Source organism: Mercenaria mercenaria, unplaced genomic scaffold (genome assembly GCF_021730395.1).
Source record: "Mercenaria mercenaria strain notata unplaced genomic scaffold, MADL_Memer_1 contig_4760, whole genome shotgun sequence".
NCBI lineage: Eukaryota > Metazoa > Mollusca > Bivalvia > Venerida > Veneridae > Mercenaria > Mercenaria mercenaria.
The window spans coordinates 1-12,350 of NW_026463013.1; positions in this window are offsets into that span (position 1 = coordinate 1).

The following is a 12,350-nucleotide window of genomic DNA, read 5'->3' on the forward strand; positions in this document are numbered from 1 at the left end:
ATTCAATTCTACATTAAGGATACAGAAAGTTTCTTCTTTTTTTCCATATTTCCTCTAAAGTCTTTATCCATAGCAAAGACGATATTTGCCTTTGCTTTTATATATAAGTTGAATTAATCCTACTCTTGTTTAAAAAAGCATGCCCTTTTCATTTTATGATTTGTGTATGTGTGTTTAAATATGATTAATAAATAAAGTAATATGAAAGCCATTTCTATTTTTCTTAATAAATGTATAATAGTAGTCGCACTTTGATCACGATGGTTGACCTGAGGCTGATTATTCATATAGATTATTTCATTGTATAAATAAAGGGCGTTTAGGGTAGCCATGCTTATATGGAATTAGTTTGTATGCAGTGCAGTATTAAGTTTATATGTAGGTTACTTATCGGGTAGGAGGTGTTCATGAATTGAAAATACCCGCGCTTGTGCGAATCGTGACACCGAAATTGGTATCGTCTGTTTACTAGTATCTGTTTAACTGAATGAAAAGTTCGCAAATTTTTCATTGTTGTTGTTTTTTTGTGTGATCTTTTTAATGCACAACTTTACACTTTGGTTGCACGTTTATAAAATATTTTTATGATAAAATTATTTTATGGCTGAACATTTACGGTTTCATCGTTGTCGTCGTCATCTTCAGTATCATCATCATCATCATCATCGTTTCATCATCTTTTTCTCATCATCATCATTATCTGACAATAGTAATTATAATGATTATTTTCTTATACTCCTCCCTGTTTTGTCTGTTTTTGAGTGCTGAGCCGTGAATATACATCAAGCTTGTTGCATGACGATCGTAATTCATTGATCAAATATACAATACATGAAAAATAAGTATACATTTGTAAATCAATAATGCTACATGACACAGATATTGTCTATTGTCCGTAATTATTGATCCGGCACTCATAATATTTTCGGGGATTTCCGCTATTTTACGGAATGTTTGTGTCCTATAATAACCAATATAAATAAGTTATGTGGTCGCTGTCTGACTGCCACGCACGTTATCACGTCAAACCAATTTTTATCTTATCATTAACATTAGAATTTGAACTCGTCTAACCTTTTTTCACGTGCTCTGGTATAGTATGATACCTGTGCACGTGCGCATGTATGGTATATATGTGTTCATTTTGGTAACTAACCCGAGGAGATCAGTAGAACAGTTGTGTAATTATACTGACATTTGATCAGTTAAAACTTTCCGATACACTAATTTATATTTTCACAAATTTATATTTTCGTTTTCTCGTGCAGCTCGTGCAATCGAAGAGAACTATAGTCAAACTGAATTGTTGGTTGATGACCAAACTGATCAGATTGTTGTACACGTCAGTGACGAAAGTGCTGCCGACACAGCCAGTGAATTTGAATAAATGTATATATACGCTGATATATTTTTCAAATGTCAGGAATGCTTTCTGCACAATTGATGCTAAAATATTTCTACGAAATTTTCGTTTTCAAACGGAATGACTAAGTACTTTTTAAAAGTTGTCCCTTAATCTTTTTTTAATACTAAACTTATTATAAAGAGTTATTTTAGTGTAAAATGAGCGGGAAAAATACGGGAATTTCCAACTTCAGTTTCGCTTAGTTTTCGTAATTTAACCTACCCACTTTTCACACGCAGTGTTTGTGCATCAAAATTTCAGAAATTACTGTTTGTATGTTATTTTAGTCAAAAAAAATTAATTAATCGCAAAAAAAGTTCCAACAACTGAAATTTTAAGTTAAGCGTATTCTAAATTTGTAAGCCGTTTTCCGATTTTTTTCCGACTTTTATTGTCAGTCTTGTATATATCTGAAAATAGAATGCATGTTACACACGCAGAAATGTAGTCGTTTTGAGAAAATGATACTTCTAATAAAACATTTTACCGCTAGTTCTCTCCTCGATAGAATGTTTTTTTTCTTTATTTTTTTTGAAAATGTTTCTGAAATGTTTTTGAATTATTCAGGATTATAAAATTCCTTGACTACCGGGTTCAATGTCACGCTACGGTGCAGTTTAAGCAAGTTAATAACACGTTACGTACTCTTCCCACGTTTTCAACCAAGGACACATTGGCTGTTTGTTAAGATTTATTTGCAGCTTTTATTTTACTGCCTGTTGCATTATTACATATGGCTATTTGTCGTTTTCCAACTGTTTCACAAATACTTAAATACCAAAATTCACTCGGAATCCAGGAACAATATTGGAACAATATGCGAAGTTATTGAATGAAGAACTTGAAATCATATTTTGTCCTGTAAAGTACAGCTTTTACAGTTTTTTTCCACTGAAAATTTTGTATCAATTACGCAGTTATACCTGTTTTAAAAGTCTCCCAGTTCGCGTCTTTATAAATACAGTAATGTAGTGTTTGACGCATGTCCGTGGGGTGTTTCATAATCTTCATCCCGGTACGTAGAATGCTATTTTTTCTCACAGATCTATATGAAAATCTATGGAATATTTTCACAATTTCCCATTCTAATCATGATGAACCAACCATTAAGTAGCAGTTTGCCAATAAGTTTTATTGTTGATTTCGCGAATTGATGTGATCCAGTAAAGATTGTGTCATTACTCTCTGACATCAGACATAGAATCTAGTTCTAATTCGTTGATACTGGTATAAATGTTGAATAGCTATCTTCTCGGATTTTTTAGTCTTTTCGTTGTTACTGTATCAGTACTTATTGAGTATAACAGGTCCTTATACTGATTTTCAGCCCAACCAATTTGTTATTTGACGCGATCCTAGGAAATATTCAGATATGTATATTATGAGCCGTGCAATGGGAAAACCAACATAGTGGCTTAGCCCAGACTGGTCAGGATCCATGCTGTTCGTTTTCAAAGTCTATTGTTTATACAGGATACGAGAAACTGTTAGCAAACAGCATGGATCCTGACCAGACTGTGCGAATGATGTTTTTCTCAATTTTGTTTTCACTTAGGCAATATTCCCACTCTCTAAGAGTAATTTATTGATTAAGTGATTTTGCAAGCTGATAATGATATTTCATTTTCACGTTGTTTTCTAAAGAAGGTTGATATCAATTTGTTAATGATATATTATACATCCCTTGTGTATGTTCAAGGGCAGGAGCATGGGAACTGTGACAGACTAAGGAAGAATGACTCGAAACAGAATAAGACAATCTGCGTATTAATTTTTCTGTAGTGCAGTACCTCTTATATTACATTACACTTAACATATCTGCGGATGTCTCAAAATTATTTTGGTACTTGTACTACAAGTTTAAGCATGTGTAAATGCTGAGTTCTGCTCAACCCGGGGCCAGAGGGCGTGGAGGGTAGCATGCACTTCCTCTACCGTCCATGAACAAGCTCAATCAAAATGAGCCTGCAGCATTTTCGTTTCTGTCTTGTTAAGCAACCTGTGAAGTTTCCATTTTTCTATTTTACTCAAGCTTACATGCAGTCCCGTGCAATATCTTGGACCACTTTATAGCTTTTGAAGGATGTCAACTATGTAATAACAGATCATAAAATCAATCATCTCGATCATCTCAATAAGACTAATTAGTAGAGGTCAGCTGTCCATAAACATACCTTATCTAAGGTTCATATAATAAAAGTGTTCTGAAACTGCCTGTCAGGTGAATTTTTGTTCTACTCTGTCATGCCTCATAGACATGCTGGATGTTCATAAATGCTATGCAGGTTCAAATTTTCAAGAATAGCAGTGTCTTTGAAGAGAAGTTGTTGTGTTTTGAATAATAGACTTGTTACAATCTCATTCTGTTCTGTTAAACACATCGAACTTTTTAAAGAAGATTTTGACAATGGTTTTAATGGTATTAATGAATACAAGGTGATGACAGTATTATTTAAGAATAAATGTCACTAACAAATTTCTTTCATTTTTACATGCTGACTAATAATTACCCCATCCACTTTATTTTCAGTGGAAAAAAATGTATTCAGATATACAAAAAATTCTGACGGTAAGATTTTCAAAATATTTTGCAGCTTTAATGACACGCAAAGATGCTTCAATACTGGAAGAAAAAAGGTTAGTGTCACCATGCATCTAAGAGATTTATTAAGAAAAGTTTGTTAAAAAGAGGTGAATTTTGATATTTTTGTTCTTTTTGTTTATTCTATATTTTCTGGATAAAATAAAGTGCTATCTTGAAAACTTTGATTGAAATGATAGGTTATCATTATGTATCAGTCTTGAAAATATCAAGACCAAACCTGATCTACTTTCATAGATACCTGCCCCTACCCCATTGTATCAATCTTAGGCAAATGCCAGCCAAAAATAATGTTGATTTTTTTTTTTTTTTTTTGCAAAATATAGAATCTATTTGGTTAAATGGTACATTATTTGTCATAATATTTTGATCATTTAGCGTTAAGTTTTGGCAAAACTTTGTTAGAAAGCAATATTCCAAAAAAACTATGTAAAAAAAGGCGCATATCTTGAAAAAATATGCTCTTCAGGTTACCTTGTTACCAGGGTAAATTCAAATAAATTGAAGAGATAGGAGAATAATATAGTCTTTCCCATGGACCGGATTTCTTAAAAGTTTGTACAGGGCTCTGTTTGCCCTTTCCCTCTGAAAAACAAATGTTGTTTTTGACCTTTCTCATGTGTAAATGCCCCTTAAAAACAATTAAAAAAATCGAAAGGAAAATGTACAAAATTACTCGGTGATCGGACACAAGAAAAAGTATGTTTGAGTACGAAATCCAATGAAACGTTCACGAGTCTTCTCCCCTTAATTGACTGCCCGTTGAATTTTCTTTTAAGAAGTTGGGTATGGATACATTTGGAATTTTTGGATATCGCCCTGTGCCGTAAAAAGTTGTCAATACAATCAAACACATAAAACTGCAGGTAGTTGTCATTCAAACAGAAGAGTTTGCAAAATTTAGAAAACCACAGATCCCATCCAACTGCAAACTCGCCGGAGTCTCAAAAATGCTGTGAAGTCGTTCCCAGTTCTGATTCTGAAAACCGTCTTCTGGCTGCTAGTCTGAAGCAATGTCCAGTCTACTTCTGATTCAGATACTGACATTGTCCACGTAAATAAGAAAATTCATGTAATTGTCAGAAAATATAGTTACAATTTAAATTTAGAAATGATTGGAAACAGTATTAAGAAGTGTGAAAAGTAGTAATATATAGGCCGAAAAAAAATCCCTATTTTGTCTTTAAAAAGGGTATGGGTACCTGTCCCCTAAAGTTGTCTAGTGCCCTGTTGGATACTGACTGAAATTGTAGTCTGAAACAGATCTAAAATTTAAAATGAACAGTTCTCGTGCCTTGATCTTGAATTGTTTACCCTTGAAAATTTGAACTTTTTAGTATTTTCCGATTTTCAAGGGCAGGTAATTCAAGATCAAGCCGGGGTACCTATGATTTTTAATACATACTTCCATTTTAAATCTGATTCTCCGTCAGTACACAAATTTTAAACAAATTCTGCCTTAGGAAATTGTTGGCCTATAAACATGTACCGGGTAGGCAACTGTTTACATAAAATGGGAGAATTTTAAGAAACAAACTTTTTCTATTAAAACCAATATTTTGTTGATTCTTAACCTGTCACTATTTATTTTTCTGCTAACTTTATTTTCCTTATTTCTTTTTTCAACTTCCTTATATACCTAGTCTTTGCCTGTTCAGTATGTATGATGTTGGTTGTGTATAGTTTCCCATCTATCTTTATGTTTATTTCTATACTTATTTCGTTTTCACTTTCAAGGTCATGGCTATTTCCGGTTTTCACTTTTTTCAGGAAATCCAGAATTCTTACTGGTACCTTTTTTGTTCTTACTTCCATGTCTGAAGTTAGAAAGCATTGAGTTATGTCATATTTTGTTAATCAAAAAAGCAGTTCTGGAGTAACTTAGGGGTGGGGGTGATTTAAACTTGGTCAGAATGTTACCCTCAATAAAATCTTGGACGAGTTCGATATTGGGTCATCTGGGGTAAATAACTAGTTCACCAGGTCAAATCAAAGGAAAGGCTTGTTAACACTGTAGAGGCCACATTTATAACTATATCTTCATGAATTTGGTCAGAATATTAATCTTGATGGTATTAAGGTCCAGTATGAATAAATTTTTTGGACCACTTTATAGCTTTTGAAGGATGTCAACTATGCAATAACAGATCATCAAATCAATCATATCGATCATCTCGATAAGACAAATAAATAGAGGTCAGCTGTCCTTAAACATACCTTATCAAAGGTTCATATAAAGTATTCTGAAACTTCCTCTCAGGTGAATTTTTGTTCTACGCTTTCATGCCTCATAGGCCTGTAGGCTTAGATCTTCATAAATTCTATGCAGGATCAAATTTTCAAGAATAAGTAGCAGTGTCTTTGAAGAGAAGATGTTGTGTTTTGAATAATAGATTTGTTACAATCGCATTCTGTTCTGTAAAATATATCGAACTTTTTAAAGAAGATTTTGACATATATCTACAATTGTTTGTGTTTATCATATTTCTCTAGGTACTTACATTGATGAAAATGTTACAGAACAGGTATCGGTACATTTCAAAACATTTCGTATTCTAAATTTTTATTTGCAGTAAGCTCTTATCGCATACTTCAATTTGTAGCGTGACTTTAGCAGTTCCATAAAATGGAAATGCAAACATTAATACAAAATTGAAGTTTAAAAAAAATTGTTTATATCAAAGCTTCAACTATAGCGCATATTACTATTTGCAGTGCAGAAAGACAAAAGTACGTCTACAAACACATTTCTAAAGCCAAACAGCAGCCAAAAAAGTACCTGAGCTTAATAATGGACGCCATGAACCAAGACAAAACAGCACTATGGCGTTGGCATTTATGGATTCTTCGATGCATACCAGTGGGGACACGGTTCATCCTATACTATTTCGGCCCGTGTCCTGCTCCATGTACTGCTGATGCTAGACTTCCTTCCAGACGTTCTGTCTCTGCAACTGGATAACTGTCCTGGACAAAACAAAAACAGGTTTACCTTATTCAAATAAAATGTTCATGCATAATAAACAAGGATTTCCCGTATTTATACCAGTGCCAAAAAACTACATCCTTTTCACTACTTACACCCTAGGGTGTTACTACCTATTAATGAGCATTTTCCACTTTGACAAGCATATCGATTTCATTCAAGTATAATAAATCCAATGTGAGATTCACAAAACGTAGAATAAAGCCTGGATTCGGCGTACGGAAATGAAACTCATTTTCTGAATTAATCGGAAACTGTGTGTAAATTCGTAACAATGGCATAGTTGCTATATTTCTGAAGTCAAAATATGATATTAAAACATATGACATGTTAAAAATTTCAAAATGATGTCTTAATTTAGCGCGAAATATCCGGTTCACTTTAATCCTGGTCAAATATATCAAAAATAAGCACAGGGACCTATACATTTTATTTCACCAAATTTTAGGCCATACGTTCCTTTACAACTGTGAGAAGTTTTATCAAAATCTACATTGTAGAAAAATGTCTGTTCGCGAAAATGTTATGAAAGTTATGATTTTCCCATAGGGTTAGCCTAGGGTTAGACTCCCATTATATAATATTGCATGAGGTGCAAATTTTTCAAATTAGTCTAGCAAAAAATCAAGAGTTTAATCAATTTCTTCATTGTATAAAAACATTTCGATCCAAACGTGCAGAAGTACCTTAACTCACAGCGCTTTTGTAAACGATGCAATTATGTACGAATCTGCAATGAATTATTTAAAGGGTATGCTCATTATTTTTATATATAAAAATGTGAATGTCAGTTTAAGACATTTATAAGTCTGTACACATTTTCAATCATTAAATGGCGTCCCCTACACTATAAATGACACCTACCTCAAACCTTTATTACACCAGTGTGTATTATCAATTTTTATGTAGTGGGTTTATCAAACTCCCAGGACATAAAAAAGGATAAATAGAAATGGGCCGTTCTCCAGCAAAACCGGGCGATAAAGAGGAGATAGTCACGTGATCATGGAGGGCATGTTTTGAAATTTTGTTGACAATTTATAAACAAATAAATCGCAGTCGAGTTACAAGTGCTATATGGGACTCAAGAACAATGAACAGTAAAACATTAGTAACAAAGGTATATGATTAGAATGACAAGAAAGAAAAAAAACAAAGGTAACATAGAGATAAAGACAAGTAAACAAACGGAAACAAAGACCAGTACCCCACCCAACCGTGACTCTACCTGGTATAACGAGGAGCAAAACAACAAAGTTAACGCATCTCAAAAGACAATGGAAATGAATACAAACAACTGTACAATAAATGAAAACAGTAATAAGACATTTGATTCGACAAACGTTGCACACCAGTTATCACAAGCAAGAGAGACTCTGTATCCAGTATGTGAAGCCACCCAGCAACAAAATAGTGCTAGTTTCTCAAACCAACATATGGGTTTGGCCACATCAAACATGCAACATGTAACAAACAATAACAGTAACAATCCCAACAGAAATGAATATTTATATATGATGCCTCCACCCTTACAAACACTTGCCCAACCCCATATACAACCCCATATTCTACCCCAGGTTCAACCTCAAGTACACTCAGGAGCAACAGGGTGTTTCAATGATATTCCTCAATGGCTATCGATCATGCTACAAGATATAAACAACAAATTGGACACAAAATTAGACAGCATTGAAACAAAGCTAGTAAAACAAAGTGAAGAGTGGAAAAATCTTGACCAGACATTGAAACATCAAAATGATAGGCTTAACAAATTAGAAAACAAAGTGACAGATATGCATGGACTCAACAACAACATAAAGCAATCTCTTCTAAACAATACAATGCAAATGAGAAATGTAAACACAGATTTGATAGAAATTCATAGCAAGATGAATGATTTAGAATTAAGTTGTCAATCAAACAGTGAAATGTTTGACAACCAGATGATTACAAATTATAAAGAATCACATGAAGTTCTAACTGACCACCAAAAGCAAATTATTGATTTACAGGAAGTAAATGAGAAACTCAGAGCAAATCAAGAGATACAAACAGAGTCAATCCTTGAAATGCAATGTAAACTATTGGAAAATAACCTGATCATTTTTGGGATAGATGAAACAGATGTTGGTCCAGATGCAATAGAATACACAGAGGGAGTTATAAACCAATTTTTGAATGAAAAATTAGATATAAACAGACACATAAAAATAGAGAAAGCATACAGACTAGGCAGGAAATCAAAGCATCAAATTCAGCCAAGACCAATAGTGGTAAAATTACTCTCAATAAAAGATAAAGAGTATATACAGAATATGGCTTCAGAAAAACTAAAGGAAACACAATACACTGTCAGAGAACAATTTCCCAAAGAAATACAAGAGAGAAGAAAGCCATTATATGCAGAACTCAAGAAAGCAAAAGGTAGTGGTAAAAAGGTGAAATTAATAAGAGACAAATTGTATATAAATAATGAAAGATATACACCAACAGAAAATAAAGGACCAGGTAGTTCAATGGATCAAAGGTCACCCCAAAACCAAAATAGACCTAGAAGAAAACCACAAACAAGTTACAGAATGGTTTACAATAGTAACAGAAGAGACCAATTACCTGATAGGCCACAAAACAATTTCCCAATTTCTAACAGATTTGACATTTTCAGTAGTGAAACACCAATAAATAAAGAAACTAGAAAACAATCAGACAAAAGAACTGCCAGTCAGAGATCACCATTAGATATAGAACCAGATGCAAAGAAATATAGAGACTATGACAATGATGAATCAGAAGATGGAGATATGGATGAGGAGAATGATTACTTAAATTTCACAGCTTCAATCAGAGGTGACATGAAACAACAATAGGACAAAACAGAGGACAACACAGTTAATAATAATAGTTATAATACAAAAACTGTTAAAATCTGTTCACTGAATGTCTGTGGTTTAAAAACAAAACTGTTAACACCAGAATTTAATCAGCTAGTCCACAAATATGATATTTTAGCTGTCCAAGAAACCAAACTTGATGATATAGATACTATAGATATTGCTGGGTATAAAATATTTATGTCAAAATGAGAGGAAATTTCCAAAATTAGGTCAGGTGGAACTGCCTTTATTGTTTCAGATGAAATTAAACCTTCTGTTGAAATTTTACAAAGCACAAGTAAACTTGTACACTGGTTAAAATTGACATGCATAATTGAAAACAAAGTTACCAAAATACATATTGGTAATGTTTATATACCTCCTGTTGGCTCTAAATATGAGCACCCAGACCCCTTTTTGGATATGCAAACAGAAATTGGTAAATTTGATAATGAAAACATATTGTTAATGGGAGATTTTAATGCAAGAACTGGTGAGAAAGATGACTTTGTAATATGTGATGAATATTTATTCAACTTGTTTTGTAATGAAGAAATGTTTACAAACAGTAATATCCCTTTGCATGAATTAAATGTTTTGAAAGTACCCCTGAAGAGGCAAACACTTGATAAAACAATTAATAATTATGGCAAACAACTTCTAGAACTTTGTGCAGCTAATGACATATTCATATTAAATGGCAGAATTGAAAATGATAGAAGTTCACCAGGACTGACATGTAAAGATACCAGTACTATTGACTATTTTATAAGCAATGCAGCCATAATCAAATATTTTACATTTCTTCAAGTCCAACCATTTTCCTGCTTATACTCTGATGTGCACAATCCTATTGAATTACATATAAAACTAAGTGAGCCGACATCTACCAATATCAGTTTGACTGAAAATAATCAGAAAAGTGACAACCAAATATTATGGGACAAACATAAAGAAAGCATTTATGCCAATAACATAGATACCCAAGAACTAGAAATTATAAATGAATACTTAGATAATCTAACCAGGCAAGAAAGTGTCTCCCAAGAACAAATAGATACTTTGGTAAATGAAATACAGCAGGTATTTCTAAAAACATGTAAAAAAACATTTGGAGAATCTAAAGAATACATCCGTACTTCCAATAAAACAAAAAAGGAATGGAAACCATGGGTAACAAATAAATGCAAAGTAATGAGAAATAAATACCATGTAGCAAAAAGAATATATAACAGAAATAAAACAGATAGAAATAAGATGAAATTAAAAAATGTTAGTAAAGAATACAAACAAAACATAAATCAAGCTTACAGAGATCATAAAAATGAAAGAATAGAAAAACTTAGAAATCTCAAAGGCACAAACCCAAAGGAATACTGGAAGATAATAAATTCTATAGATAAAACAAAGCAGACCACTAAAGCAAGTTTAAAAGATTTATATGATTTTTTCAGAAAGTAAATGAAGGTGACCAAAGTCAAGAAGACGTTGAAATACAGGATACCCATGTGACCACAAATGAAACCATAAATACAGAAATTACAGAAGACGAAATAACTAAAGCTGTTAAATCTCTGAAAAATAATAAAAGTCCAGGAACCGATAAGATACTAAATGAACATATAAAGATAACTCTTGACAAAATGCTCCCAATCTATAAAAAACTATTCAATATTATATTTGATTCAGGATATATACCAACAAGCTGGACCAAAGGTTTGATATTACCTATATACAAAAGCAAAGGAGATGAAAAACTACCAGAAAATTATAGACCAATTACCTTACTAAGTTGCCTTGGTAAATTATTTACAGCTATCCTAAATAACAGAATTACAAAATTTACAGATGATAATAAAGTTATCACAAATTGCCAGGCAGGATTTAGGAAAGATCATTCAACTATAGACAATTTATTCATACTTCAAAGTTTAATTGATATCCTAAGAACCCAAAAAAAGAAAATATTTTGTGCTTTTATTGATTTTAAACAAGCTTTTGACACAGTTTGGCGCCAAGGTCTGTGGTCCAAACTGATAAAATACAACATTAATGGTAAATTTTTAAGAATTGTCAGAAGTATGTATGAAAATATCAAATCTTGTATCAAGACATCACAAGGAATATCTGAATTTTTTCCAAGTGTGATTGGAGTCAGACAAGGGGAAAATTTGTCTCCCATACTGTTTTCCCTATATCTAAATGACCTTGAAGATTTTCTAACAGAAAATAATGCACATGGAGTCACATGCCAGATTTCAGAACAAGACTTAATTACATATTTGAAATTATTTGTAATACTTTATGCAGACGACACAGTCCTGATAAGCGATACACAAAATAATTTACAAAATGAATTAAACCTATTCGAGCAATACTGTAATCAATGGAAATTAACAGTTAATATATCTAAAACCAAAGTGTTAATTTTTGGATCAAGAATTAAAAACAATATGCCAAAATTTACCTTTAAAAATGAAGATG